Source organism: Clarias gariepinus, chromosome 6 (genome assembly GCF_024256425.1).
Source record: "Clarias gariepinus isolate MV-2021 ecotype Netherlands chromosome 6, CGAR_prim_01v2, whole genome shotgun sequence".
In the NCBI taxonomy this organism is placed as follows: Eukaryota; Metazoa; Chordata; class Actinopteri; order Siluriformes; family Clariidae; genus Clarias; species Clarias gariepinus.
In genome coordinates, this window is record NC_071105.1 from 35,541,179 (window position 1) to 35,553,102 (window position 11,924).

General features: G+C 37.4%; 1 long non-coding RNA gene across 1 annotated transcript; it reads left to right on the forward strand.

Moving 5' to 3' along the window:
- The first annotated feature begins 1,382 nt into the window (after positions 1-1,382).
- LOC128527165 (uncharacterized) lies at positions 1,383-3,251 on the forward strand. The gene is made up of 3 exons (XR_008360847.1): positions 1,383-1,803; positions 2,633-2,679; positions 2,863-3,251. It is a non-coding gene; the product is annotated as an uncharacterized LOC128527165 (long non-coding RNA).
- The last annotated feature ends 8,673 nt before the right edge of the window (positions 3,252-11,924 follow it).

Below are 11,924 nucleotides of genomic sequence, written 5' to 3' on the forward strand. Positions count from 1 at the left end.
TATTATCTATTCTTACAAGCCTTGGAATTTGTGGAACAGCGTGGCAATGGTTTGCTTCTTACCTAAAAGAAAGGTCATATGAGGTAACATGGAGGGGATCTACATCTGCCCCACGTAGACTCTCTACTGGTGTCCCGCAGGGCTCAGTACTTGGTCCTCTTCTGTTCTCCCTCTATACCCGGTCTCTTGGTAAGGTCATATTATCGCATGGATTCTCATACCACTGTTATGCAGACGACACTCAACTTGTTCTCTCCTTTCCTCCCTCTGACACTCAGGTTTCCACCCGGATCTCAGCATGTCTGGCAGACATCTCTTTTTGGATGGCTGCTCATCAGCTGAAGCTTAATCTCAGTAAAACCGAACTGTTGTTTATCCCTTGTGACTCATCTCCAGGTCAAGACCTTGTGATATCCATGGACAACAACCAAATCACTCCCTCAACCACTGCCCGCAATCTTGGGGTAACCGTGGACAATCATCTGTCATTTTCCCCACACATCGCTAACCTTACTCGCTCTTGTCGATTTCTTCTTTACAATATCAGAAGAATTCGCCCATTTCTTTCTTCACAGGCTACTCAGGTGCTTGTTCAGTCCCTCGTTATTTCAAGACTGGACTACTGCAACTCGCTCCTGGCAGGCCTGCCTTTGTCCACGATTCGTCCTCTGCAACTGATCCAGAATGCAGCAGCACGTCTTGTTTTTAACCTCCCTAAGTTCTCCCACACCACCCCACTCCTCCGCTCCCTGCACTGGCTTCCTGTAGCTGCCCGCATCAAATTCAAAACACTGATGCTTGCCTACAAAGCTAAAAATGGCCCAGCACCCACTTACCTCTCTGCGCTAATTACACCACGAACTGCACCACGTTCCCTCCGATCCTCCAGCACTGCTCGCCTCATTCCACCATCTCTCAGGGATCGAGGGCGGCATTCATCCAGGCTCTTTTCTGTTCTGGCACCTAGGTGGTGGAATGAACTTCCTCTAGATGTCCGTACATCAGAGACTTTGACTATCTTTAAACGACGACTCAAGACGCATCTGTTTCTCCAGTATTTGGACTAACCACCCCCCCCCCCCCCCCAAAAAAAAAAAAAAAAAAAAAAAAAAAACTCAGATGTGTTGGACTAATGGTACTTAGTTATTAACCTAGTTAACCCAGTGTAAGTATGTATCCAATGTTGTAAACATTAAAGCACTTTTTGTAAGTCGCTCTGGATAAGAGCGTCTGCCAAATGCCTAAATGTAAATGTAAATGTAAATGAGCTTGTTAGTTTTGGTTTCCTGTGTGTATCAGATGCCAATGGTAACACTCTAAAAAATGATTCTGTGGCCTTGTAAATTTCACAGTTATAAAAAAGTTATGTTACCTTAATAAAATCTCTAAAAGTCACATACATGATTGTTTGAGTTAGACAAATCAAAATAAATGCCTAAAAAAAACAATTATTCATTTTGTCTTAAATTTACACTATAATTTAAGTTTACTTCACTAGTAAAAATCAGTATTTGACTAACTGAATTATATTTTTAACATGCACTTAATATTTTTTGATACATTTAAATCAAAATATCTGTTAATGGAGTAATTGTACTGATTAGTTTCAAGAACTACATAATATAAATTATTCCAACTCAATATTCTTTATTTTTAACAACAAAAACTTAAATAATTGAGTAAATTGCCCTGTGCAAGTGCTCATGGGAAGTCTGGTGTAACATCAGAGACAAGAAGGCTGTGTGGATGTGAGAATGGACATGAAGCACCTGGAACATTCTGGAACATTCCTTACAAATCCTGGTGAGTAAACAGCTAACACAAGTTACTGTAATAATGACTCTGTCTGCCTGCACACACAACTTTATAGGGTGTGAGTTACTGTTCTGAATCCTGTCACAGCCGAGCTACAGAGCTAACGATAGCTAGCAACAGGCCAGTCCTGGGGTTCAGTGTGATTTAGCTTGTTTGTTCCAACCACCAAACTGCTCAGCTAAAGCGGCGTTAATACAGACACTTAAACTCTGGTGTAAGAGGAGAGATTTAACACCGAGCAGCAGCGCGTGCATGTCCGGGTTTCTCGGTGTAAACGGCGGCGGTTGGGCCGCAATATTTGAATTTCTCCCGCCAAATGCGGTGATTTTGCGCAGCCTACTGCCACATGCGGCGAGGATATAAAACTAACATGTTTAAATAATTACCGCATGTGTACCGGTCCACCTCACACACTGAACCGCGAGTCTGCTCGGTCACTCCGACACTTTAAGGAGGAAACTCAGAACAAATCCGGTTTAAACAGCAGAAATGAGGTGCGCTGTCCGGGTTCTGGCAGTGTTTTATCCGTTACTGTATATGAGTATTTTTAACATGATTAAACACTGAGCACGCAGCGGCAGATGTTATAAAATAAATGTGCTAAGTACTGTACTAGTAACTAAAGCTATGAAATATAAAGATTTAGTGAAAATACAACATTTCTCTCAGAATTAGAATTGGGAGAAAGTAATATGAAATTAAAATATTGAAGTGAAACATTATGTATGTTCTGATATGTAAGTAAAAGAACCTAAAACTGATTGATTTTGTGTGTTTGTGTGAAACATGTTATATATTTTCTATATCTCTTTCACAGCACCAACACCACTAATGAAGAGAAGTTGAATGGAGATAAAACAGGAGGTAAATGTCAACTTTTTTAAATGTTACAGAAGTATTAAATGTGTAACCATTAAATTAAAGATAGAAATAGACTATTAGTCCAAAAAGTATGTATTTAAACGGAAGTACTATTTTACCAGTCTGGTAGACTTTATAGTAACAGTCACACTTGTACTTACTTGTATACTATTGTTCCTTTTTCAGGTGCCAGCATTATGGGATGGCGGTGTAAGCTCTGCACATTTGTCGTATCATCAAAAGGAATTTCGATCATTACCGAGTGAAGCATGGTACTGTTGGTCATGGATATTTAGTGTCCTGTCTTCATTTAGACTGTCATTGCTTCTTTAAGACCTGAGAAGGTCTGCACACACATTTGTATGGATCCCACAGTTTGCAGGAAACTGAAGTGTGAAGGTGTGCAATCTTTCAGATGTAAAATGTGACTCATTAGATTCTAATACAAAAGTCTACTTTCCATGTGTTAACTGTATAATACTTGTGGCAGGAGTATTGTTTCTGAAACTGTTTACTAATAAGATAAATCCAGCTGTCTGTTTATGATCTTGTTACATGTCATTTGCAAAGTAAACCAGGTTGAGTTTAGACTTCATGTCTTGTCAAATTTGGCAAATAAATGTTTCATTAAAATGAAAATGTGTGTATTGTTTCTTTCATTCAGTTAAAACATTTAGTAAATGTAGCACATTTGTTTATTAAATAATAGTATAATTTTCAGTATCTTCTACCTTTCATTTCAATTATATCTACTCAATTATTTTACTCATTTTCACTTTTCCTTAACTTCTAATTTTCATTACATTTACTCAATTTTGTTCATCATTGTACTAAATATAGTTATTCAGGTCTACTTAATTTTTTTACTGACTTGTACTCAATTCATGAAGTATATTTTACATGATTTTTATATTTTTTTATATTTACTCAATATTTTTAAGTGTAAAAATGTTTCACCAAAAAAATTGAGTACAGCACAGTTTTATTTTTTAGAGTGAAATCTGTGACACTAATGCACTTATCCTAACATTTTACTAGTGCTTGGATATCATCAAGGTACAGTAAAAAGTTTTCTTGCTATGATTGGACTGCCTTTTTCACATCTGAAACACTGGCCTTCCAGGCCTTCCAGGAACGTTCATGTGAACGACTGCATTTGGCTCAACCAGTATCATCATTCATGGACGTATGATACGGCCTGCTTTAAAATCTTTGCCTTCAACTGTCTTACAGCGGCTAAGAGTCTCATTACCGTTCTGCGCTTGAAGTCTTCTGTAAATTTCAATCTTTTTTTACGCCCTTCATTCACCATAAATTTCATCACAAGTCCGGGAATATTGACCAGAGGTCCTACCACAGTCGTACAAAGTGCGAGTAAATACAAGGTTCACCATTGACCTCCATGGTCCCTAGTTGGACTACAGAGGTTCCTAGATGTCTCCTGTCTCTTATATGCTATATTGTATTGAAGTTGACAGTCTGAATAATAATAACAGTCCATATTTCCTAGCCCTTTTTTTTTGTGGTTTAAAGTTAACTGCTGGTTTTAAAAGCGGCCGTCTATACAGTTCATAAATTCACATTACGTCAAAAGAACTTTTCCAATTTTAAATCTCTACTGTATAGTAATGAACAGTTTAGCTTATGCTTACACAGCAAATCATCTACCCCATTTAGCTTATAGTGTATGTTTTAATATCAGGATAAAATAAAACATAGGCAATAAAACAAGATTTTCCATGAACATTTATTGCTTCTGTGTACTTCTTATCTATTTCCTCAATTCTGGGTTTAACTGTGGACATTATAGTCAAGTGCGTATTTATTATTTTAAAGATACGTTTACATTTTGTCTATGTTTATTTTTGATCCCTGTTGATGGTATATAGAATGATGTCATCAGTTAGTCTCTCTCTCTCTCGCTCTCCCGCTCTGGCTCTGGCTCAGATAAATGAACACATCACACTCATACGTGTTGCTGAGTGAATTCGATCCCAGCAGTTAGCTCGCTCTCCACTGACAGGTGAGCAAACGCTACGGCCGCGAACAAACACACTCGGTGTACAGAGATCTCAGTCTCTCTCTGTCTGAGTGAGCGGCCTTTAAATCGACTCTGACAGTCGCACCACTACCTGGCCTTTAACGCCCATGTCAACACCGCCCCTGCCTCACCACAATATAGCCTCTGGCAGATGGGTAGTCCAGGACACACACACACACACACACACACACACACTCTCACGATAGTAGCATTTTTCACCTGGTTACTGTAGCTGACAGAAAGAGAAGCAGCTTTATAGAGGAAGATTATTTAACCAGGGGAAATGAGAAGAGGATAAAGGAGGATAAAAGCACAAAGGCAGCGGTGAAGAAGTGGAAAGGAGTGAATCATCTTCCAGAGGGCATCAGTAAAACCGTAATCGCTGTTTTTTTTTTTTTCTGCATGAAATAAACCTGTGATGTCTGATTAAATCATCCTAACAATGGCAGTTCTTTATATAATAATATTCATTTGCCTTTAATATAAAGCTGAACCAGAATCCAGTCCAAGCCCAAAACCTGAGCAGTTAAAGGTGTAGTTAACTTACTTTTATTAGAATTATTTTTTTTCTGGCAGCACATTGTCTTAGTGGTTAGTACTGTCGTCTTGCACCTCAATGATTCGGGTTCGATTCCCGTTTGGAGTCTGCGTACATGGAGTTTGCATGTTCAACCCGTGCCGGGTGGGTTTCCTCCGAGTACTCCGGTTTCCTCCAGTCCAAAGACATGCAGATTCATCTAACTGCCGTTCCCAAATTCCCTGTAATGTGTCAGTGAGTGTGTGACGATGTGTCTGTGAGCCCTGTGATGGATTGGCACCCCATCCAAGCTGTACCCCCGCCTTGTGCCCTAAGTCTTCTGGGATAGGCTCCAGCCCCCCCCGCGATGCTGAATACAGGATAAAGCGGTATAGACGACGAGTGAATAAAACAAATCTATACAATTAAAGCTTGTCTTTTCAAAGCCACACCCAGAACAAGTCTTACAAATGTATAATTTATGATGATTTATGCTAAAATGCAGGAATTCTGAATGCTATTAAGCGTTAACATGATGGATGGGTGAATAGAGACACCTCATTGTGCTGATTAAAAAATGTCAAAAGGTCTTCCACAGAACCTGAGATTCTCTGCTCTTCAATTCTACTGCCAGCTTTCTAAACACTAGATAATTTTCTTTCGGAATGATGTAAAAATCATTGGCTTTATCTTTAATATAAATTATGTAAAAAACTATTTAAAGTAAAAAGCTTATAATAAAATAAAATGTAGTAGATGGAGACACAACATATAACATTTCTGCGTTAAGTATTTGTGATCAAGGCCTTATTAGCTACTTTGTAATCATTTAAAAAGGAGCATGTAGGGAATAAAAAGCTCTGTCAGAGAAAAATCATCAATATAATAATAGTAGGTACATATACAATAGTGTACAATATGTACAATTACATAAATATACGACATACATAATTTATGTTAATTATGGAAATATTAGCCCTTAATACAGTATCTTCATAAATACGCATCATGAGAACGGATCAGATCTCATTCGGGTTAAAATTCATGCCCGGTCCGGTCAGAACATTAATACCCGACCGAAATGAATTTTCAATGGCAATGAGAGGGGGGGTGTAAACTATTGAGAACTTGTTCCTTACGTCTGAGGGAGGAGCACTGAGTGGCTCACACTTTCATATGTAGTAAAGTATCTAACCAATCACAAATGAGCCTTCTTGTAAACGATTGTAATGCAGCAAGCTGGTATTTATCGGAAAAGATGGGAACCCCTTAGTAAATCTAAAATTAGAAATATCTTATCAGATTATCATCAGACGAAACATTGTCCGCGTAAGTGTTGCTAGTGAGGTGTGATTGCTTTGAAGAGGCTCAAAAACATCATTATAATTTATTACATAATGTAGAAGTTTGACAATAAGTCTAGTTTATTTTTTAAACTTAAATTACTAAAATTTTGATTTATTGACAAATTATATCTCATTTGCTGTATGTTTACTGTATAGCTGTTTTTAATATTTAGTATTATATGAACACCCATTGGTTTCTGTCTCCTTATGTTACAAAAGCTATAAATAGGTGACCTCACCAGTGTTTTTTTTTCTTTTCTTTATTTCTTTTTGTTTCTTTCTTTAGTTTAAAAAGACAAAATATGCCACGAAACTGAGAAATCAAAATGCTAATTAAAGTCCTATTCACGCTCAGAATAAAGTACAATATAAACCTGTGTGTGGTAGGTAAAGGATGTCTCTTTTAACGTCCCATTTGATGTGTTCTCAAACTCATAATCAAGTCAATATGTTTAAGAGTCCAAAATTCTGGAGCAGTCATACACACTGGAATCATTTTTTTTTTCTGTTAATTTCAGACAGCGTTTCATCCCTGGCAGACTTGGACCGCACATCTCGCTCTCCGGCCCTCTCTCCAATTAGAGAGCATTAGAAAGAGAGAGAGACGGACTGAGTGAGTGTTTCACCTTCACAGAGAGAGAACATCACCATTTATTAAAGCATGAAGAAAAACAGGAGCTCGAACCCCTCGTTCTACCCAGGAGACTAAACAGAACGTAGAAGGGGGAAAAAAATCACGGCGGCCGTAAATATTAATGCATGCTCTTTGATGTCTACTTCCACGAGTCCTGCTTCCCCATTAACATTTTAACTCAAACATCACATTTGTCAGAATTAAATTGTGCATCTGAGAGAGGGTGAGCAAACACACGCACGCATACACACACACACACACACACACACACACACACACATGCACACACGCGTCCATCAGCAGAAGAGAAGCAAAAAAAAAAAGGCCCCAATTAGGATTGTTTTTGAACATTGTGAAAGATGAGAAAGAGAGAAAAAGAGACTGAGAGAAAGCAGGTTATACTTAGATAGGGACAGAGAGAGAGAGAGAGAGAGAGAGAGAGAGATTTGAGGTGGTTTATCACCCTCTAGTGGATTCATGTAGTACTTTTTAAACATTCCATATTTATATATTATTCGATATTTACGGTTAGAAAAGAATAACAATTCTCTTTGATTGAAAAAAAAACAAAGGTTACAATTTCAAATAATTACAACACCACAAAAACAAGTTAACCGACTAAATGTTTACACTCAATCTAACTTAACAACTGGAATAAATATAAATTAAACAGGAAGGCACAAAGAAAAAATTAAATGAGTAAGAAAAGTAAAATCAGAAATGGTAGAAATTAAACCAAGAAAAAAAACAACAACAACAAGACGTGTTTAGTAATGATTGAAACACACACACAAGCGTATATATAACATATCATTTTGGTTTTTATAATTATTATTATAAAGTATAATATATATATAAATATAAGTTTTTATAATTATTTTAAAAGCAACATTTTATTGGCACCTAATTTACATTAGAATTACAACCATATGAGGGTAAAAATACCTTTTAACATTAAGAGTTAACATTCATTACAAAACATACATATACATTTTTTGTTATTGTTGTTATTGTTGTTGGTAGTGGAGATAGTGCTACTAGTGGTCATTGTTTTGTTATTATTCTATAGTTTATGTTAGGTGTGTGGTGGTGAAGATTTTATTATTGTTGTTGTTGTTATTGTTGTTATTGTTGTTGTTGGTGGTGGTGGTGGTGATGGTTGTATTGTTCTTATTTATATTGTTGTTGGTGGTGATGGTGATGGTTTCATTATTGCTGCTGGTGGTTTTCAAATTCAAATATTAAATTCAAATTTTATTTGTCACATACACAGTCATACACAGTACGATATGCAGTGAAATGCTTGTACTACCGCCGGTGACCTTAAAAAGAAAATAAAAACTATATATAAGGAATAAATATTAATAAAAAGAAATGAAATACAAAAGAACATAAATGTACCTACTGTAGTAAAATCAACAAACTGTACAAATAAGGGCATAATAAAAATATTACAAAATATAGAAATATAGGGATATATTTTTATTGTTATTATTATTGCCATTGTTGGTGATTGGTAGTGGTTTTATCGCTGTTGTTGCTGGTGGTGGTTTCGCTGTCAGTGCCGCCAGTTCTAGTAGTCAGGGACACAGATACAGACTGGGACATAACTATACTGGACCTCCAACCTTGACGAAGCCAATCCTTTAGCAATGGCAGAAATGTCAGCTTTGGAATCGTCCTTGCGCTGCTTCCGCACACCTACAGTACAGCAGGTATTGTTTATTGTTTATTTCTGTTGTTATTATTATTATTATGGCTTGAATAGTTTTTGGACTGAAATTCCCATGAACAGTTTTCTACCTCAGGGAGGAACAAGATGGGCTTTATGTTGATTAAAGCACATCCTGGTTCCTTCCTGCTTTGTCGTCTCAGAAAACCATCATCTCCTTCTAGTTTGTTAGGGACAATGTGATGAATCTTTAAATCTGTAAAATGTGCATTTTTTTAGTAATTTTTTTTCTTAAGAGCAACAATGTCCTTGTGAAAATGTTTATTGTTTAAAATCCCTGCAGGCATATAAGATTTAATCAGTTGATGTGAATTTTGCTGTTGCTGCTGCTGGTGGTGGTTATATTATTATTATTATTATTATTATTGTTATTATTATTATTATTATTGTTATTATTATTATTATTATTGTTATTATTATTGTTATTATTATTATTATTATTATTGTTATTATTATTATTATTATTATTATTATTATTCCTGTTGGTAGTGGTTTTATTAATACAGTTATTGTTGCTGTTATTGTGGTTTGGAGCAGTGCTGGTGGTTTATTATTGTTGTTGCTGGTGGTGTTGTTAGAATTGGTGATGGTTGTATTAGTGATGATGTAACTGGTGTTGGTGGTATTGGTTAGAACGTAACCAATAGCTGTTTTATCATGTCCCCATTAAAGACTTAATCAGCAAATGATCCCAAATGTATTTTTTTTTCCAAAAATGGCACGTATTTAATAAGAACACTAAAAGCCCATGTCGAGGAACAAAAAAAGACTCCCATCCTCATCAAAGCTATTTAACATTAAGCAAATGTTATAAATGTTATCATTTAAGAGCGCCGCGCGTTTAAGCGGCGGAGGAACACAAAGGCCCCTGGTGAGTAATAGAAGAGCCATTAATCAGGTGATTAATACGGGTTTAAATGCACAAGGAGACAGAGATGAATTCTGTTAACACGTTTGCCATCTCGATGGCGATAATTGTTCACCCGGCATCTCATTTATCAAAAAAAAAAAAAGGGGTTCGAGAAGGGATACGGAATCAGGAGCATGACAAAAGCAGATAACTGGAACTAGGGTTTTTTTTTTGGCTTTTTTGGCTTTTTCATGTAAATTATACCTTTTTATGTTTTATCTTCAAAAAAATTATAGCAGTCATGCAGAGGGACTACGGACAGTATGGATTTCATTAACTCATGAGATAAATGTGATGTGTTATATTGTAGGTTTAATCTGTGTGTGTGTGTGTGTGTGTGTGAGAGAGAGAGAGAGAGAGAGAAATCATGGCAGTGTGAGGTGTATAGTGAAGGCACTCTTTGAAGCAGCACGACAGAATAGAGCAGTCTATCAAATTAAACACAAAGTCAATATTACCGCTAGCACTGCCTCCAAAAACACACACACACACACACACACACACACACAGAATCAAAAGAGAAATCAAATCAAAAGAGATGAAGGACAGGAAATCATAGGGATGGCTAATAATCATAGCAAATAGTGTGTGTGTGTGTGTGTGTGTGTGTGTGTGTGTGTGTGTGTGTGTGTGTGTGTGTGTGTGCTTCATCTGAAATGTTCGCTTTAGTTCATTTACTGTCATTAGTAATCAGAGTTTATTTATGATGGTGTTAGTGAAAAGGCCTCATAGAGGATGTGCAAATATAAAGGAATCTCTGACCTGAAAGAGATCTCTCACACACACACACACACACACACACACATACACACACACACACACGTTTAAAGTAACAGCACAAATATTGTACATGCTCATGCTGAAAACATCTTTTTCTCACTACTGGTGTAAACATTCATATGGTAATGTGCCACGCCACACACACACACGGGTGCCAGACTGCCAAGCCCCGCCCACCCGCCAGCTTTACCCTATCACATCCACCGAGGCTAACATGTGCTTCTTCCGCAACACACGACGCCAGCCGACAGCCAACAGCATGCTTTTAAAACCGCGGCACGCGCTCAGCGGAAAGCGCTATCTGCCGTCTTCCTCATACGTGAGCACACAGATGTTCACTGTTTAGTATTTACGATGAATAAGTTTTAATCTTTAATCTTTTAAAAAGAAAACATTTTAACAAATTCATCTATTGAGGAAGTGTAAAAGGTTGAGTAAACTATCCCTCTATCCATCTCATGTACATTAGTTATTTTTAAACAAAAGTAAAAAAAATTATGTACAATTTCTGTTTCCAAAATAATTCTTTAATTAACTACACACACACACACACACACACACACTAAGCAAATCATGCATTGCTGCCGCGCTGCTCGTCCATCAGACCATCAGTATGCACGGTCTATAGCTGCCGTGTGTGTGTGTGTGTGTGTGTATAGTCACGGATTAATCCAAACGAACCCAGTAAATAAGATTCTCCCCAATTACACACACTTACACCACAATGTCCAATCACGTCCTCGGCACAAAGCAAACAAATTCAATTCACTTCCATTCCACTCCAAAGAAATCAACTTCCCATAATTGCCCTGTAGAAAAAGAAGAAAAAAAGAAAAAGTGTGCAAACTGTATCTTTTTTTTTTTTTTCCAAAAAGGGATGAGGATGGGGGGAGGTGATGGGGGGGGGGGTGGTGTGGTGTGGTGTGGGGGGCATTTTGACTAATGACATTGTAATAAGATGCCTAGCAATAGACTTTGAATAGAAAATATAATTACATGCATTAGTTTGTCTAAGCATTTATAAGATCACAAATCCATCAGATTTTCAGAGCTCATCTGCGGAGCCATTCATCAGTGTCGCGAGCGCTTTGTGCAGGCAAAACGTGTTCATTTGTTAGCTGCTTTAAGCGACCGAGCCTCACGTTCACTCAGCATCCCGTACGGCCGAGTGGAGATGACAGCTGCGTTATCGAAACACGCAGGCTCTTAGAGCTCGCACTCGGCCACGGGAACTTCATCAGCCAGAAAGGGAGAAAAGTTTTGTTGGACCTTGCATATTCTATAAAGT